Below are 13,324 nucleotides of genomic sequence, written 5' to 3'. Positions count from 1 at the left end.
CGGGAAATATGGACTACCGCACCAACTCCCAATCAGCACACAATTCCTACTAAAACCAACCTAACACACATTTATAATCTCCACCCTACATATATACAAGAGAGTACACGTGTCTCAAGGATCAACACTCCCTTAGGCTTATAAATACCACCTACTTGAACTACGTGAGACTTGATTCTTCTCTCCCCTAAAAATCAAGAGAGGATACGTAGGCAGCTCGCTCATTAGCGAACTCGGTCTCTCCAAAACCCAAACCGATCTTCCTATCCTCCATTGTATGTAAAGGAAAACCAAAACCCACCTTTATAGAAGATATAAAGGAGGCTAAAAAGTGACTAACTGAGAGTAGATTATCATTGGAAGGAGAAATGGTTTCTCAATACTTAATTAATGGCATTCATTATGCCCCACCTTATTCTCTCTTTCACTTTATAGTCTCTAAAGAGTAAAGAGTAGTAGTAGATATAAATGGCGGCTATGGTTGCGCAGTCTCTTCACTACACTCCTAATTTTTTTCATTTTTAATCATTTTTTCTCCACTCTACGGGTTGGATGGGGTGCTGGCCATTAATTACCCCCAACATTCTTTCTATCTTAATCATTACTCATTATTATTCACTAACCCAGTGACCCCATTACCTGATCTTCTCCTCCCCACACCATCTCATCTATCCATACATACCCACATACATCAATCTCATATTTGAGGTGGAAACTTCTTGTTTTTCGGTGTTTGACATCATTTGGTCGTGTGTATGATGACCATCTTACTATATTAGAAAAATATGGGATATGAGGAATAGTGATTTGGTGTCACGTTTGTATTCGTCACAGGGGCAAAATTGTAATTTTATCAGCTTCTATCTAATTCTTGATTTTTCCTCTCTCTAATCGCTCTCTCTCTCTCTCTCCCCATTTCGCCTATTTGCAACTTTTAGATATCTCATTTTCTTGCTCCACGGCTCCACCGAATCTCCTTCATTCCTAATTTCATCCAAGAATCATGTCCAAAATCATTTCAAAATCAATATTTACAGCCATTCTTAATCACTTTGAAGATCAAAAGGTTATAAGGGGCAACTAAATGGGATTACAGATTAATAAACACTTTTGATTTCTCTAATGCTTCAACCAGATCAGAAAATAGGAAGATAGTTGGGGATGCTCACGAACTGATATCATCATCATCATCATCAGCATCATCATCATCTAAAGGTAAAGCTTTATCAATAACTCTAACAAGCTCTATATAATCAATTTTGCCAATAAAAAATCCTTTGGTGAGGTAGAAGAAGTCGATACCTTCTTGCTTTAATTTTAGTTTCAAATGAAACAAATGGATGAGATAGAAGAAGTCGATACCTTCTTTCTTTCATTTTGAACAGCATGAAGATAGTAATTCTTTGTAAGTAATTAGCATGCATGACAAATTTTAATGCAGTTTAAAAGTAATTGACTTTGAATAATTACGAAACTTATATATGTTAAAACACGTTAATCTTCCTGTGAGAATGTTAGTATACTAATTGTTTATCTCTCCTGCCTCATTTAATTTTGGTAGCAACTGGCATTTGATTTAAAATGGATGATAATTCAGCTGCAAATCAATTATCTAATAGTAATAATAATCGGTTGGAGCGAAAGCGAAATCGGTATAGAGAGCGTCGCCAGATGATGACTGAGGAACAACTAGAGATTCAAAAAGAATGTTGGCATTTGCAATATAGAGAATATAAACAAAATATGAGTGATGAGCAAATTGCCACTGAAAGAGAGCGTGTGATGAGGTTTCATGTAAGTGCACATCACGGGAAGTTGTCGAACGAGCACCTAATCTGTTTTCAGTTAGTGCTGATGAACAGTTGAAGGTTTTAGTTGATAGGTTTCATAAGCATGGTGGTTATGGTTTATGGTTTATGGTTTTGCCCCTGTGACGAACACAAACGTGACACCAAATCACTATTCCTCATACCCCATATTTTTCTAATATAGTAAGATGGTCTGATAGAGATAGTCCTTAATTGTTTCAGACCGAAAATGGTTTACCTTTGGCGAGGTTTTTTCCGAAAGCGTTGGTCATAATGTTAAACCTTATGGGCTTGGACAGAATGAGAATTTAGAGAATGGAACTGAGGGGGAATGGAAGGAATGATTATAAGAGGAGGTCTAGAAAGAGGGTTACTTATCCGCGTGAGTCATATAATACTGAGTTGGATAGTGGAGCATTTCAAATACTATTGATAAAAGATAAAACAGATGTAGAGGGTGGTTTGAATAAATTAAGCATTTCAACTGGTATAGAAGAAATGGGGGGTGAAGTCGCGATCGATGGTAAAGTCTAGAGAAGGAGATGGTAGGGTTTTATCACATAAAAATTTGAGGAATAAATGGGATAGATAAAAACAGTTATTACATGATATAGAGAAGAACCATTTATATTGCGCAAAGAGGTAGAAATGGGGGTATTGTGCCATTGTATCATTTTTTTGTTATCAACTTTCAGTTTCTCGATCAGGATTGTAACCATGCATTGGTTAAACAAAACATCTTGATTATTTGTGCTCATATCTAATTTCCCAAATGTCTGTATGTTGAATTCATTGTCACAAGGTATGACACAACTTGATCCTTCTACAACGACTATATACAATGGTCATTTGTAAGCCTTTCAAACTCCTTATAGCGGTGGGAATAGTTTCTTAAAATCAGCCTGAGTTCCTCCTTTCTTAGTTATGAAAGCTTTAGCTTACTGCTATATATGAGAACCATGATACTCATAGAGACATTAATAATGTTTTGATGGTATTAGTACATACTTAGCACCAATTTAAAAAAGTCAAAGGAAAAATTTACAAAATAAAAAATTACTTTCAATTTTGTTTAATTTCAATAGTAAAAATTTATGGATTCTGTTTCAGTAAAAGATTATATTCATGAGGGTGAGGAGTAGCGGCCTTTTTTCAATATTAGTTCTCTCTCCCCAATGCATATTTTTTTAGCTTTTGTTCAAGTCTTGAGATACTTTCAACTTAGTGTTGCAATAAATATATAAGGTCATATTATCATCATGATTGGTCTAAAAATCATGTTGGTGCAGTGGTGCTTTTCATAGGAAAGCATGCAATAGAACTGTTGCAACTACATTAAGGATTATGGATACTTCAGATAAAATGGTGAGTGAGAAGGTACCTTTGAAGCTGAGTACCTAAGAGGTTAGAAGCAAAGATACTTGTAGTTCTGTTGGAAAGTTGTAGCTAGACAAGATAATTATTATATAAAATAATTTGGTACTGATGAGAAAGCTGAGAAATGAATCAGATAAGCTGGATTAGCAACAAAAAGATAAAGTCCCAAGCATTGGACTTCCTTTTTCAAATTTTTGTTTGGAGTTGTAATAGACTTATAAGTTTTTTGGAGTAACCTCAGCAGAAACTTGGCAATCTCAAGACATGCTATGGGGCAATTTTTATTTTCTTATGCGTTCTATGGGACAATTTTTGCTATCAACTATGTTACATGCTATGGGGCAATTTTTATTTTCTTATGCATTCTTTACTGACTACTGTGTATGTGATATTTTGCATCTGTATATTTATCTGATACTTGGTTCTTTTGCATTGGTATATATGGTTTTTCAACTCCCCTAACATATCTTGATTTACAATTTTCACCAAGATCAATTTAAACATAGACTGACAGTTACCAAAATCATGAACATATACATACTTGCACCTTTTAAATATGCTAATACTTATACAATTAGCTTGGCCTAAAGAACCAAGTATCATAAACACGTGTGTATGCACGTGCATCATGCTAGTGTTAATTATGCATGTGCATGACCCACCACATTACCCATTTCACGCATCCATCGTGCTAATAAATCACTTGCCGTTATCAACTTTTTATCCGCCGCCGTAACTGGAACGTGGCGGAAGGTCTACATAACCATTGAATTTTTAACGCGTGGCTAGTCAAACTGGCTAGTGCTACGTCAAACAATCCAAATTTAATGCAGATAGACTATCTAGATCAACGGACATTATGTCCTACAATTTTTGTCGTTAATTAGATAAGTTCAAATTGGTGTATGTTAGTAGGTTACGAAATCTAGCTTAGCTGGTTTAGCTGGTTTAATGAAGTGAATAACGGTTTAGCGGCTGAAAAATGAGAGAGAAGTGGACTACTAGTGGTGGGGGACTTGATAACAGATTTTTTTTTGGACGAAGTGGATTTTTATTTTTAGTAACGAAGTGGAATCTAATCACCGTTAAAACTCTTAAAAACGTTTCCAAAAAATGATTGGATTCCTTCTTAATAATTTGAAGAAATTTGAACTCGACGTCTGGAGCCATCACATTTGGATGTAACAAAAAAAATCTATTTAGAGACTCCTTAATAACTCTCTATAGTCTCTATATCTCATATCTCATATCTCATATCTCAAGTGGCATCCAAATTATATATTTTTTTCCAAAAAATAAAAAATAAAAATAAAAATATATAAACAAATAATAAATTTATCTAATTAAATAACTAAATCTCAAAATAATAATAAATAAATAACAAAAAACTTAATTATATTTCCACAAACAAATTTTTAAAAAAAAAAAATCAAGACCCAAAAAGAAAATTAGGCGCCCCAAAAAATTCCCCTCTGCATTCTCAATCCCCTATCTTTTTATTTATTTATTTTCACAAAATTTTATTTTTTTTACTTTACGTTATTTTATATTAATTTAGAATACCACCCCCCACCCCCCTATATTACTATTTTTTTTTAAAAATGAGTTCATGCTCATGTTTCCAGCCTATAAAAGTTCAATTAATTGTTGAATTTTTTGTGTGGGGTGGATGAGGTGAGAAAGACTTTGTAACTCACCCCAAAAAACCTTTTTAACTAATCCCTCACAATTTTTTAGTGGCTATGATTAGGGGTGTTCCGACCAAGTCTCACCTTATGATATGGAATTTGTTTCCTTACTCATTTCTGTTTTATTAGATAGAATAGTATTTGCCCATGCCATATGACACAGATACGCGCATTTTCGACGCTAAGGCGAGGAGTGATAAAGGCGGTGTTTGGAGAAGAAAACAAAAGAAGTGGTTTGTTTCAAGAAGAAAACAAAAGAGGAGATAGATCCTATGGACTTGTTTGAGATTACTAAAACAGTATACCACCAGATAACCCCACATTCATCTACGTCATAAGCCCAAAAAGCAGGATTAGACTATTAGAGCCGTAGGACGAAGGCCCCACGGCCTCCACAATTATCTTCTTTGTTATATAGATTTTACTTAATTTGATCAATAAAAATCGTAGAAAGAATATATATACTACTATCTACTATATGTCGGCCATTGAAGGTAAGGGTGGAATTCGAGCTAATCAAGCCAAGCTTTACTATGCTCAAACTCGGCTCGTTTATTTAGCAAGATTTTAAATAAACTCAAACTTGGCTAATATATTATATGAACGAGCCTAAATAGCTCGGTTATTTTACACTACAAATATGTTATTTGAGCTTATTAAGTTGAGTTTCATAAAATTTGTTTGTTACACGAGTTATAATATAGACTCAAGTTCAAATTTGGCTCATTTAACTAAATGACCAAGCTCGAGCCAAGTTTAACGAGCTGAGCTCGAACTACTCGGGTCAAATTCCACCCTTAATTGAAGGAGTTCAACATCTAGGGAATAGAGATGTATTTCTATCATCATGAAAGTGACTAATTGAGAACTGAAATCCATGCCATATATTAATTTGGCACCAATTTTTTGGTATTTTCATCTCTTTTATAAAAGTTCGTGATACATTTTGAAGACATTTATAAATATATTGCAGGGAATACAAATAATTTCGAGACTTATTTGTTTGTTTTTCTTAAGTCGTTACTGTTCACGTCTGGTTGTGGCCCTTCATGGTTGGTTTATGACAACTTAATAAACTAAACATATGATTTGATTATTTGGAGCTGAGGCTCTGTATTGTTTAAGTTAACGCTAGCAAATATAGTTGTTTTTTACCTAATGTAGAAGTATTTACACGATCTGCTTGTGAGCTTCATCCATGAGGACTTGCAATCTTACATGATTAGTTGTTCTCGGGTGGCTCTAAAATCCAACATATGATCAATTGCTTGAACTACGAGTGTGACTGCACGTACATCGATACTTGTAACTTAAATCACGTCCGCAGCAAACACACAAACAGGTTAACTGTATTGCCTCACAATATATACTTGCAGTCACTAAATTCTTATAGATCAGGCATAGTACAAACTATCGCGATATTTTGCGATAAATATTGAAAAATCAAGCAAAGATATATACATATCACGATATAGTGTCATCAACATATTCAACAGTAAATATCGCCAATATTTACCGTTGATATATCAACCATATGAAAGATATGTCAATATATCACCAAATAGTTGAGTTTCTCGCAATATATCATTGATATATCAACAAAATATCAATTGAACCTATTCTACACCTTTTCTAAATATAAACTTTTTTTGCTCCCATGCCTACCATTAGTGCAACTAACTTGTTATGTAAATTTTGACTCTCAAATTATTCATAAAGTGTATGGAAGTTAAACTTAACAAAATGGAATTTTTAATAACCATTAAATTTTGTGGGAGGGATTAAACCTAAGTTTCTTCCGAAAATGGTAGACCCACTAACTACTAGAGATGAGCAACATTAATATTCATGGACCAATCTATTATTATATATATATTAATTTGTACAATTCAACCTGGTAACCCTATCTCTTTGCCGGGTTGAGGTCTGCGCTGGGTCTAATTACATTACAAAGAGAAACACCAATGTTCCAAACTCAAATTCTTGCAAAGACAAACATCAATGTTCCAAACTCAAATTCTTGCAAAGACAAAGACATTAAATCTTTTTTCTCCCGGTTCTAAGAGCACCATGAATCTTGAGCTTATATTTGAACTTGTATTCAGAATTCAAAACATGATTTCATGAGATATATAACAATCCTAAATATGTGTAAATAAATTAGTTAGCATTTTTGAACACTAGAGTTGCTCATATTAAAAATATCTTCACATTTAATTAAAATATTGATGATATCTGTGGATATATATTGGTGGATGTATCGTGATATATGGTGATATATCCACGATATTTGCAGTAAAAATACCCACACAGAGTTTGTTGATATTTGTAGATATATCCATGATATTTACAGACGCCCCAATATAAAAAAATCCCACTATACATATCCATAAATTAGAGATCGCACTACTACAGAATGACACTTATACCACTGTTTTTAAGTGTGGTATAAAAATATTTACCACTGTTATACAACCGTGACAATAGGTGGTGTGGTATATAATAATAGCAAAACGTGGTATATATGTTTAATTGGATATCACGGTTTTCAAAGAACCGTGGTTTGTAATGCCCATTATATACCACAGTTGTCAACATAACCATGGCATATAAGCTATTGAAACCGTGGTTTATATTAGTGTATGTGTTATAATACTGTGGTATATAGTTATACTAAACACTACGGTTTATGCCAAACCGTTAGTATATATATATATATATATATATATATATATATATATATAATATTGAAACTATTTGTTCAATATTGAAACAAACATCTCATTTCTATATTAAAACAAACATCTCAATTCCATGATAAAGTCCGCATTGAATTTTCATACCATTTGACAAGTAAATAATAGCAAACACAAGCAAAAGACTGAAAAAAAATAAAATAAAATATTTGTTAAACCATATATGCAATATAACTTCAAAATATTTTCTAAGAGTTACAAATTCATATTTACAAATAAGAGTAACATATTCAATACGACTTTCCAAACAATCTCGAATCATTGCAATACCCAAGTATTGGTGATGGCTTCACTCACTATAAATCCTAGTCTCCACAAAGTCCATCTAATTCCTAAAAATTCACAAAACAAATAATGAACTTAGAAATACAATATTACTAATTAAACTCATGCAATTAATTAAATATTTGAAAATCCACCTAAAAGAAGTAAGAAGTTGAATAAATGAGAAAATGGAGGGTGGAATTTTAAGCTTTTACCTTGACGAGGAGCTTGAGGTGAGCATGGTCATTTGATTGGGGAGCAATTATTTTGGTCTAGCTTTTCCCTCCATCAAATTGATACCCTACACAACACACTGAACAACACATTGAACGACAACAAAATGATATTCTAAAAGGCTTTGAAACACTTTATATATAAACAAAAGCACCACTTCTATAAACCTAGGACTGTGTCCAAAAATATTGTCATGCATCAACATGTACTAGCAAGCCATGAACCCAAAATAACTCTAAAAAGAAGGGGTCGAAACATAATAATGTATAGAGTAGGTCGACCTACTTTGTACCAAGTGAAATTCAAATTTTCAAACTAACACTTGTGTCCAATGATAATATATAGAGCAAACCCAACTAGAAGCATCTAGTCATCAAGACATTATTTTCAAACACAGAGATAAATGGGGGCAGAGAAATTGTAGATAAAAAAAAAAGGTAAGAAAGAGTTGTACGAAAGATTTGTTTAACCTGCTTTATATTCCTTAAGCACAATGCAAACTCGATACGAAAGTAGTCCACCAATGGGAAAACCAAACCTAAAAAGTCAACAAATAATGATAAATTGTGAAGACATTGACACGCGGTCAAATGGTTCTTGTAGAGTTAGTATAACGGGTTATAAAAAACAATGAGGGTCATGTGCTCCATTGCTCAAAATATATATAAAGTATTCATTCCATGACTAGCTATGTATGTACTAGTGCAAGTTATGAATGAAACAAACCTTATGTGCCTTAGTTAAATATGCACAATATATTACTTCCCAATAAGTGGAAGCTCAAAAGGAATTAATTGTGTGGAAGTGCCCCACCTGTTGCTTGCTCAAAACCTTTTTCTTTCCTTTATGAGTAAAGGGAGGAAATAAAGAGAACGAATGATTTAGTGCTCCACCAAGGTTTGTTTGGCATGTTAGGTTGGGCTAGGGCAGTAGAAATTAGATCTATGTTGGTATCAAGATGTGGCTATTCTAACTCCATCTTAGCAAGAAAATAGTGAAGCGGGAGATAGTGAACCGTAAGAATAGCTAGAGTTTTCAAAATCTGGAATCGCGGAACGTTCCTCCACTACTCCCCATCCTGAAAGAGATCCTAAACTTGACGGCATTCCATTTCACTAAGTAGTAGATTTTGTTGAATAAGCAAATTGAGCTAGTCGATCAAATCTCATTATCGGGGACCACCAGCATTAGATCCTACGAAAGCATTACTATAAGAAGCCCGTTGATTCCGTTGATTAATGTGATCCGGGGCACCCATGTTATTAAAGATCTACGCCTAGAGGTATAGGACCGCATAACCGATTGATTCATTTCAACTAACAATCGTAATACCCAAGACCTATACCTAGTTGCCTATCCGATTGGATATCGAGACCGATCTAAGCCGGGTGTATCATATATTGATCCATACCTTTTGCATATCCAAGCACCCGGTGAAGAGCTAGCCATCGATGTGGCATATCCACCACAATGTGGCATTATAGGCCGCATATGTTGATCCATCCATCGGTAGCGAGGGCGGATGCATAACCGCGATCATCATACCTTCGGATCGAGATAGAGACCTAGCGGCATCAATAGCGATGGATCCATCCGGAGTGGCAGAGCCACCAAAGATAGGCGAGGGAATCGATTTTGGGGGTGGTTGATCTAGCGATTGTGCGAGTTGTTTACCCGATCCGGTCGAGAACCCAATAGTAGTATAGTAGCGGAGGAAAGCAATGATAGAGCTAGTTTATGAAGTAAAAATGAAGCGGAGATCCTGCTGCTTTCATACATCTCGCGATCGATAACGGGTTATGGATCTAAAGGTAACATTTAGTCCCTCGCCCGGGTTTCACCACATCCCCACAACTCGAGAACGATTCACTGGCGGGGGATATCCGCACCAAAGGTGCGAGATACATCTCGAGATTTGAGATGGAGACCCATGGCAAATTGTTGGAGATCGAAATGGACCCGTGTTGAACCCCCATTGACCTAGCACTAATTGATCTTGAATCATAAATGACCCGCCATGAGATTAAGAAGCAGGGGTGGTGAGAGTCGGACCAAATGGAATGCCATAGACAGCAACTTGGTGAAAGGCTAATGAGACGTAGGTTTCATAATTAGAATAGCCAAGTTATAAGAAAATGACCTCAGGGTATAGTAGGAATTTTCATACCTGCAAAGAAGCCAATTGTTGTTAGATTAGCAATGGCCATTGTATGGTAGATTAGAAATTCACTCAAGAAGTGGCCCAAGGCATAGATGAATGATAGGAAGGTCACGGCATACAACAGCTTGTTCTCAAGGTTGAATGCGCAAAGAAAGCAAAGGGTGCAAGTCAGAAGTGTCCACTCCAAATGTTCTTCCATGAACGTCAGTCACTACAATATAAAAGCATATCCTTTTAAGAGAATCAATGTCATCAAGTAAATATATAAAAAAACAACAACAAAGATGAAATGATGTGGAAACGATCACTTAGGGAAAAATTAAGGAAATGGGCCTTGGACGTTGAAATGAAATGTGTAAATGGATTAAAAAGTGAGCAGATTAGAAATCATCGACAACATATATAAAGGTCCTTTAGCCCAATCCCTCAACAAAGCCACCGCACTTATTCCAATATAAGAAAAATTCTATGTATTTGATAGAGCTCCTAATATTCGGTATATCAAGACGATGTTTCGATATTCTGTCTTTTACTTCATTCCCGATACTAAGAACCTATTTAACTATAGAGGAGAGTAAAATGCCACACAAAGTAACAAATGAACATATCATACCATTAGCATAGGGATCTAGCACTAGGATTGCTTCAAACTTAAATTTGCTTTTCCTAAGGAGTTTATCATTAATAAGAAACTCAATTCAGTATTTAAAGTTCTTAAAGAAACATATCTGCTTTATTGATCTCACCTTTCTTCTTCTTTATATACAAATCCTAAACGGTAACTTTCTTCATAGAGGTGTTAAACTTTAGATTTCATTTTCAATCTTTCTATTGATCATTACAACTCAAGATAAAGATCACCTAATTCTTCACACCTTTAAACTCTAGCATCTAATAAGAAACCAATCATAGCTCCAAGGTTATGTAAATAGCATTGCTTATACTTGAAATAATCCAAGACACGTGGTCTCAAAATTAATTCTCTTTCCCCTTCACCTTCTGACATATCGGAAAAAGAGCCATATCAACCGATATGGTAACAAAAACCCATATCAAGAGAGTGGTAAATTGTCATCCTATATTCCAAAGTCGATATAAGAAATGGGCATTTAACATGAAAGCGCATCCAATTGAATTTATGGATATGAGAAAAACTTGTATATTTACTCCGCACAACTTCAAGTATGTCTTTGTTTTTTTTCAGCCTCATCCCAAAACTGGCTCAATCTTGCAAATTCTACGTAAACAAAAATACAAAAAATAGCAAAAAAAGAAAGAAAGAACATAAGTAGTCATTTCAGGCATACATTTGCATGTGAGTATTAACTGATATATTGGAAAACATACCTCTAGATAGTGCAACAGAAAAATCAGTACCAAGTAGCCTGAATCAACATGCGTAAGAATTAGACACATTACCAAGAACAAATCTCGAAAAAAAAACGAAAAAGGCACTCAAAAGGAACTGAAAATGTGGATGAGTCACATTCAAAATCTCTAAGGAAAATTGCTTTACCAAAGATGATGAGTTCAGCTATTTATTGAGAACATAAAGTATCACCCATTAATAATTTCATACATACAAACGAGCCACATTAAAACAATTTTTACAAGTAAGAGTGATTTATTACCAAAAATACAGATGGGATGTCGGATGTTCATCAATCGAGTATCACAGAGGCTCCAAGAAGCACTTCAAAGCTCGATACCACATAGTAAGGATCTGAAACCATCGCTCAAATTCAACATTACTATCTAACTAACAAATTTTAACATTATAGTCACAGGACTATATGTAGTAAGGGTATACTTCTTCATTGGCAAAGTGAACGCCGAAAGCAAGACCGATCGGCTATCTTAAGCATCATTGTCTTTGGGTCCATGAGAAGATTGTGAGGCTTCAGATCCCTATGCAACACTCCATGACCATGGCAAAAAGAAACTCCTTTGCAAAGTTGGTACATGAGATTCTTAATTGTCTGAGGCGGAATAATCTCCCCCTTATTACCAAAACTCCGCATAAACTTCTTCAAATCAGTGTCCATGTATTCAAAAACAAGATACATACAAAACAATTTTCCCTTCTTTATTCTGTGCTTGTTTAACATCCAACAATCTAATTTGAACAAAAAAAAACTAATTAAACCCTAATAATAATAAATAAAACAAGCCTAATTAAATAAAGATTGAGAGAGAAAGAGAGAGCGTGATTTCTTTTTTGTTTCCCTCTTTTCGAAATTTCGATGATGTTTTGGTTTTGATTTGTAACACTTCTCAAAGCGATTTTCAAATAGCAATTAATTCCGGAAATTCACCAAAATTAAGTAACGCTTTTATTGGTTTATATAGCTTGACAACTTACTAACGGTAAATAACCGTTGCAAAGCAAAAAGGTGCGTGTTGCAAATATTCTATTATGGTGTAGTGATTGCAAGATAGAAATACCTTCAATGTGCCACGGTACCCTACAACACGATTGCCCAAGATCAAAGACCACGATACGGTAATCTCTTAGTCCCCATGACGGGCCGATATAGCCGGGTAAAAATAATTAAATTTAAAACTCAATCAACAAGAAATTTATAAACCCTATAAAACGAATTCAAGAATTACAAAACCAAAATAGCGAAAAGACAAAATTGAACTTCATCGAAAAGTAGTAGTATGAATACCCTAAAAATCGGAAAAATGGTACCTTTGTCCGAGATGAAGAAATTGAGATGAACAAAAATCGCTTCCTTTAGTTCAATTCCATCGAAATTTGGGGAAGATGAACAAAAATGAGATGGAATTGAATAGATCAAGAAACATGGAGAAAACATCATGGGAGTTAAGAGGGAAGGGTTTCTCTTTGTTGTGTTCTTGAGTTGAGGTCAAGAAGAAATCCAATTCCTTGCATCGTTATGGTGTAGTGACGCATAATTGTTGGGGAATCCCAAGAGTCGTTGTTGTGGGGAGAGACCGAGAGAATAAATCCAATTTGAATGAGTTTAGATCGATTTTTTTTTTTTTTTTATTTGACTTTTGGCATAAAGT

Source organism: Coptis chinensis, chromosome 7 (assembly GCF_015680905.1).
Source record: "Coptis chinensis isolate HL-2020 chromosome 7, ASM1568090v1, whole genome shotgun sequence".
Classification (NCBI taxonomy): domain Eukaryota; kingdom Viridiplantae; phylum Streptophyta; class Magnoliopsida; order Ranunculales; family Ranunculaceae; genus Coptis; species Coptis chinensis.
Note: the sequence above shows the minus strand (reverse complement) of the source record.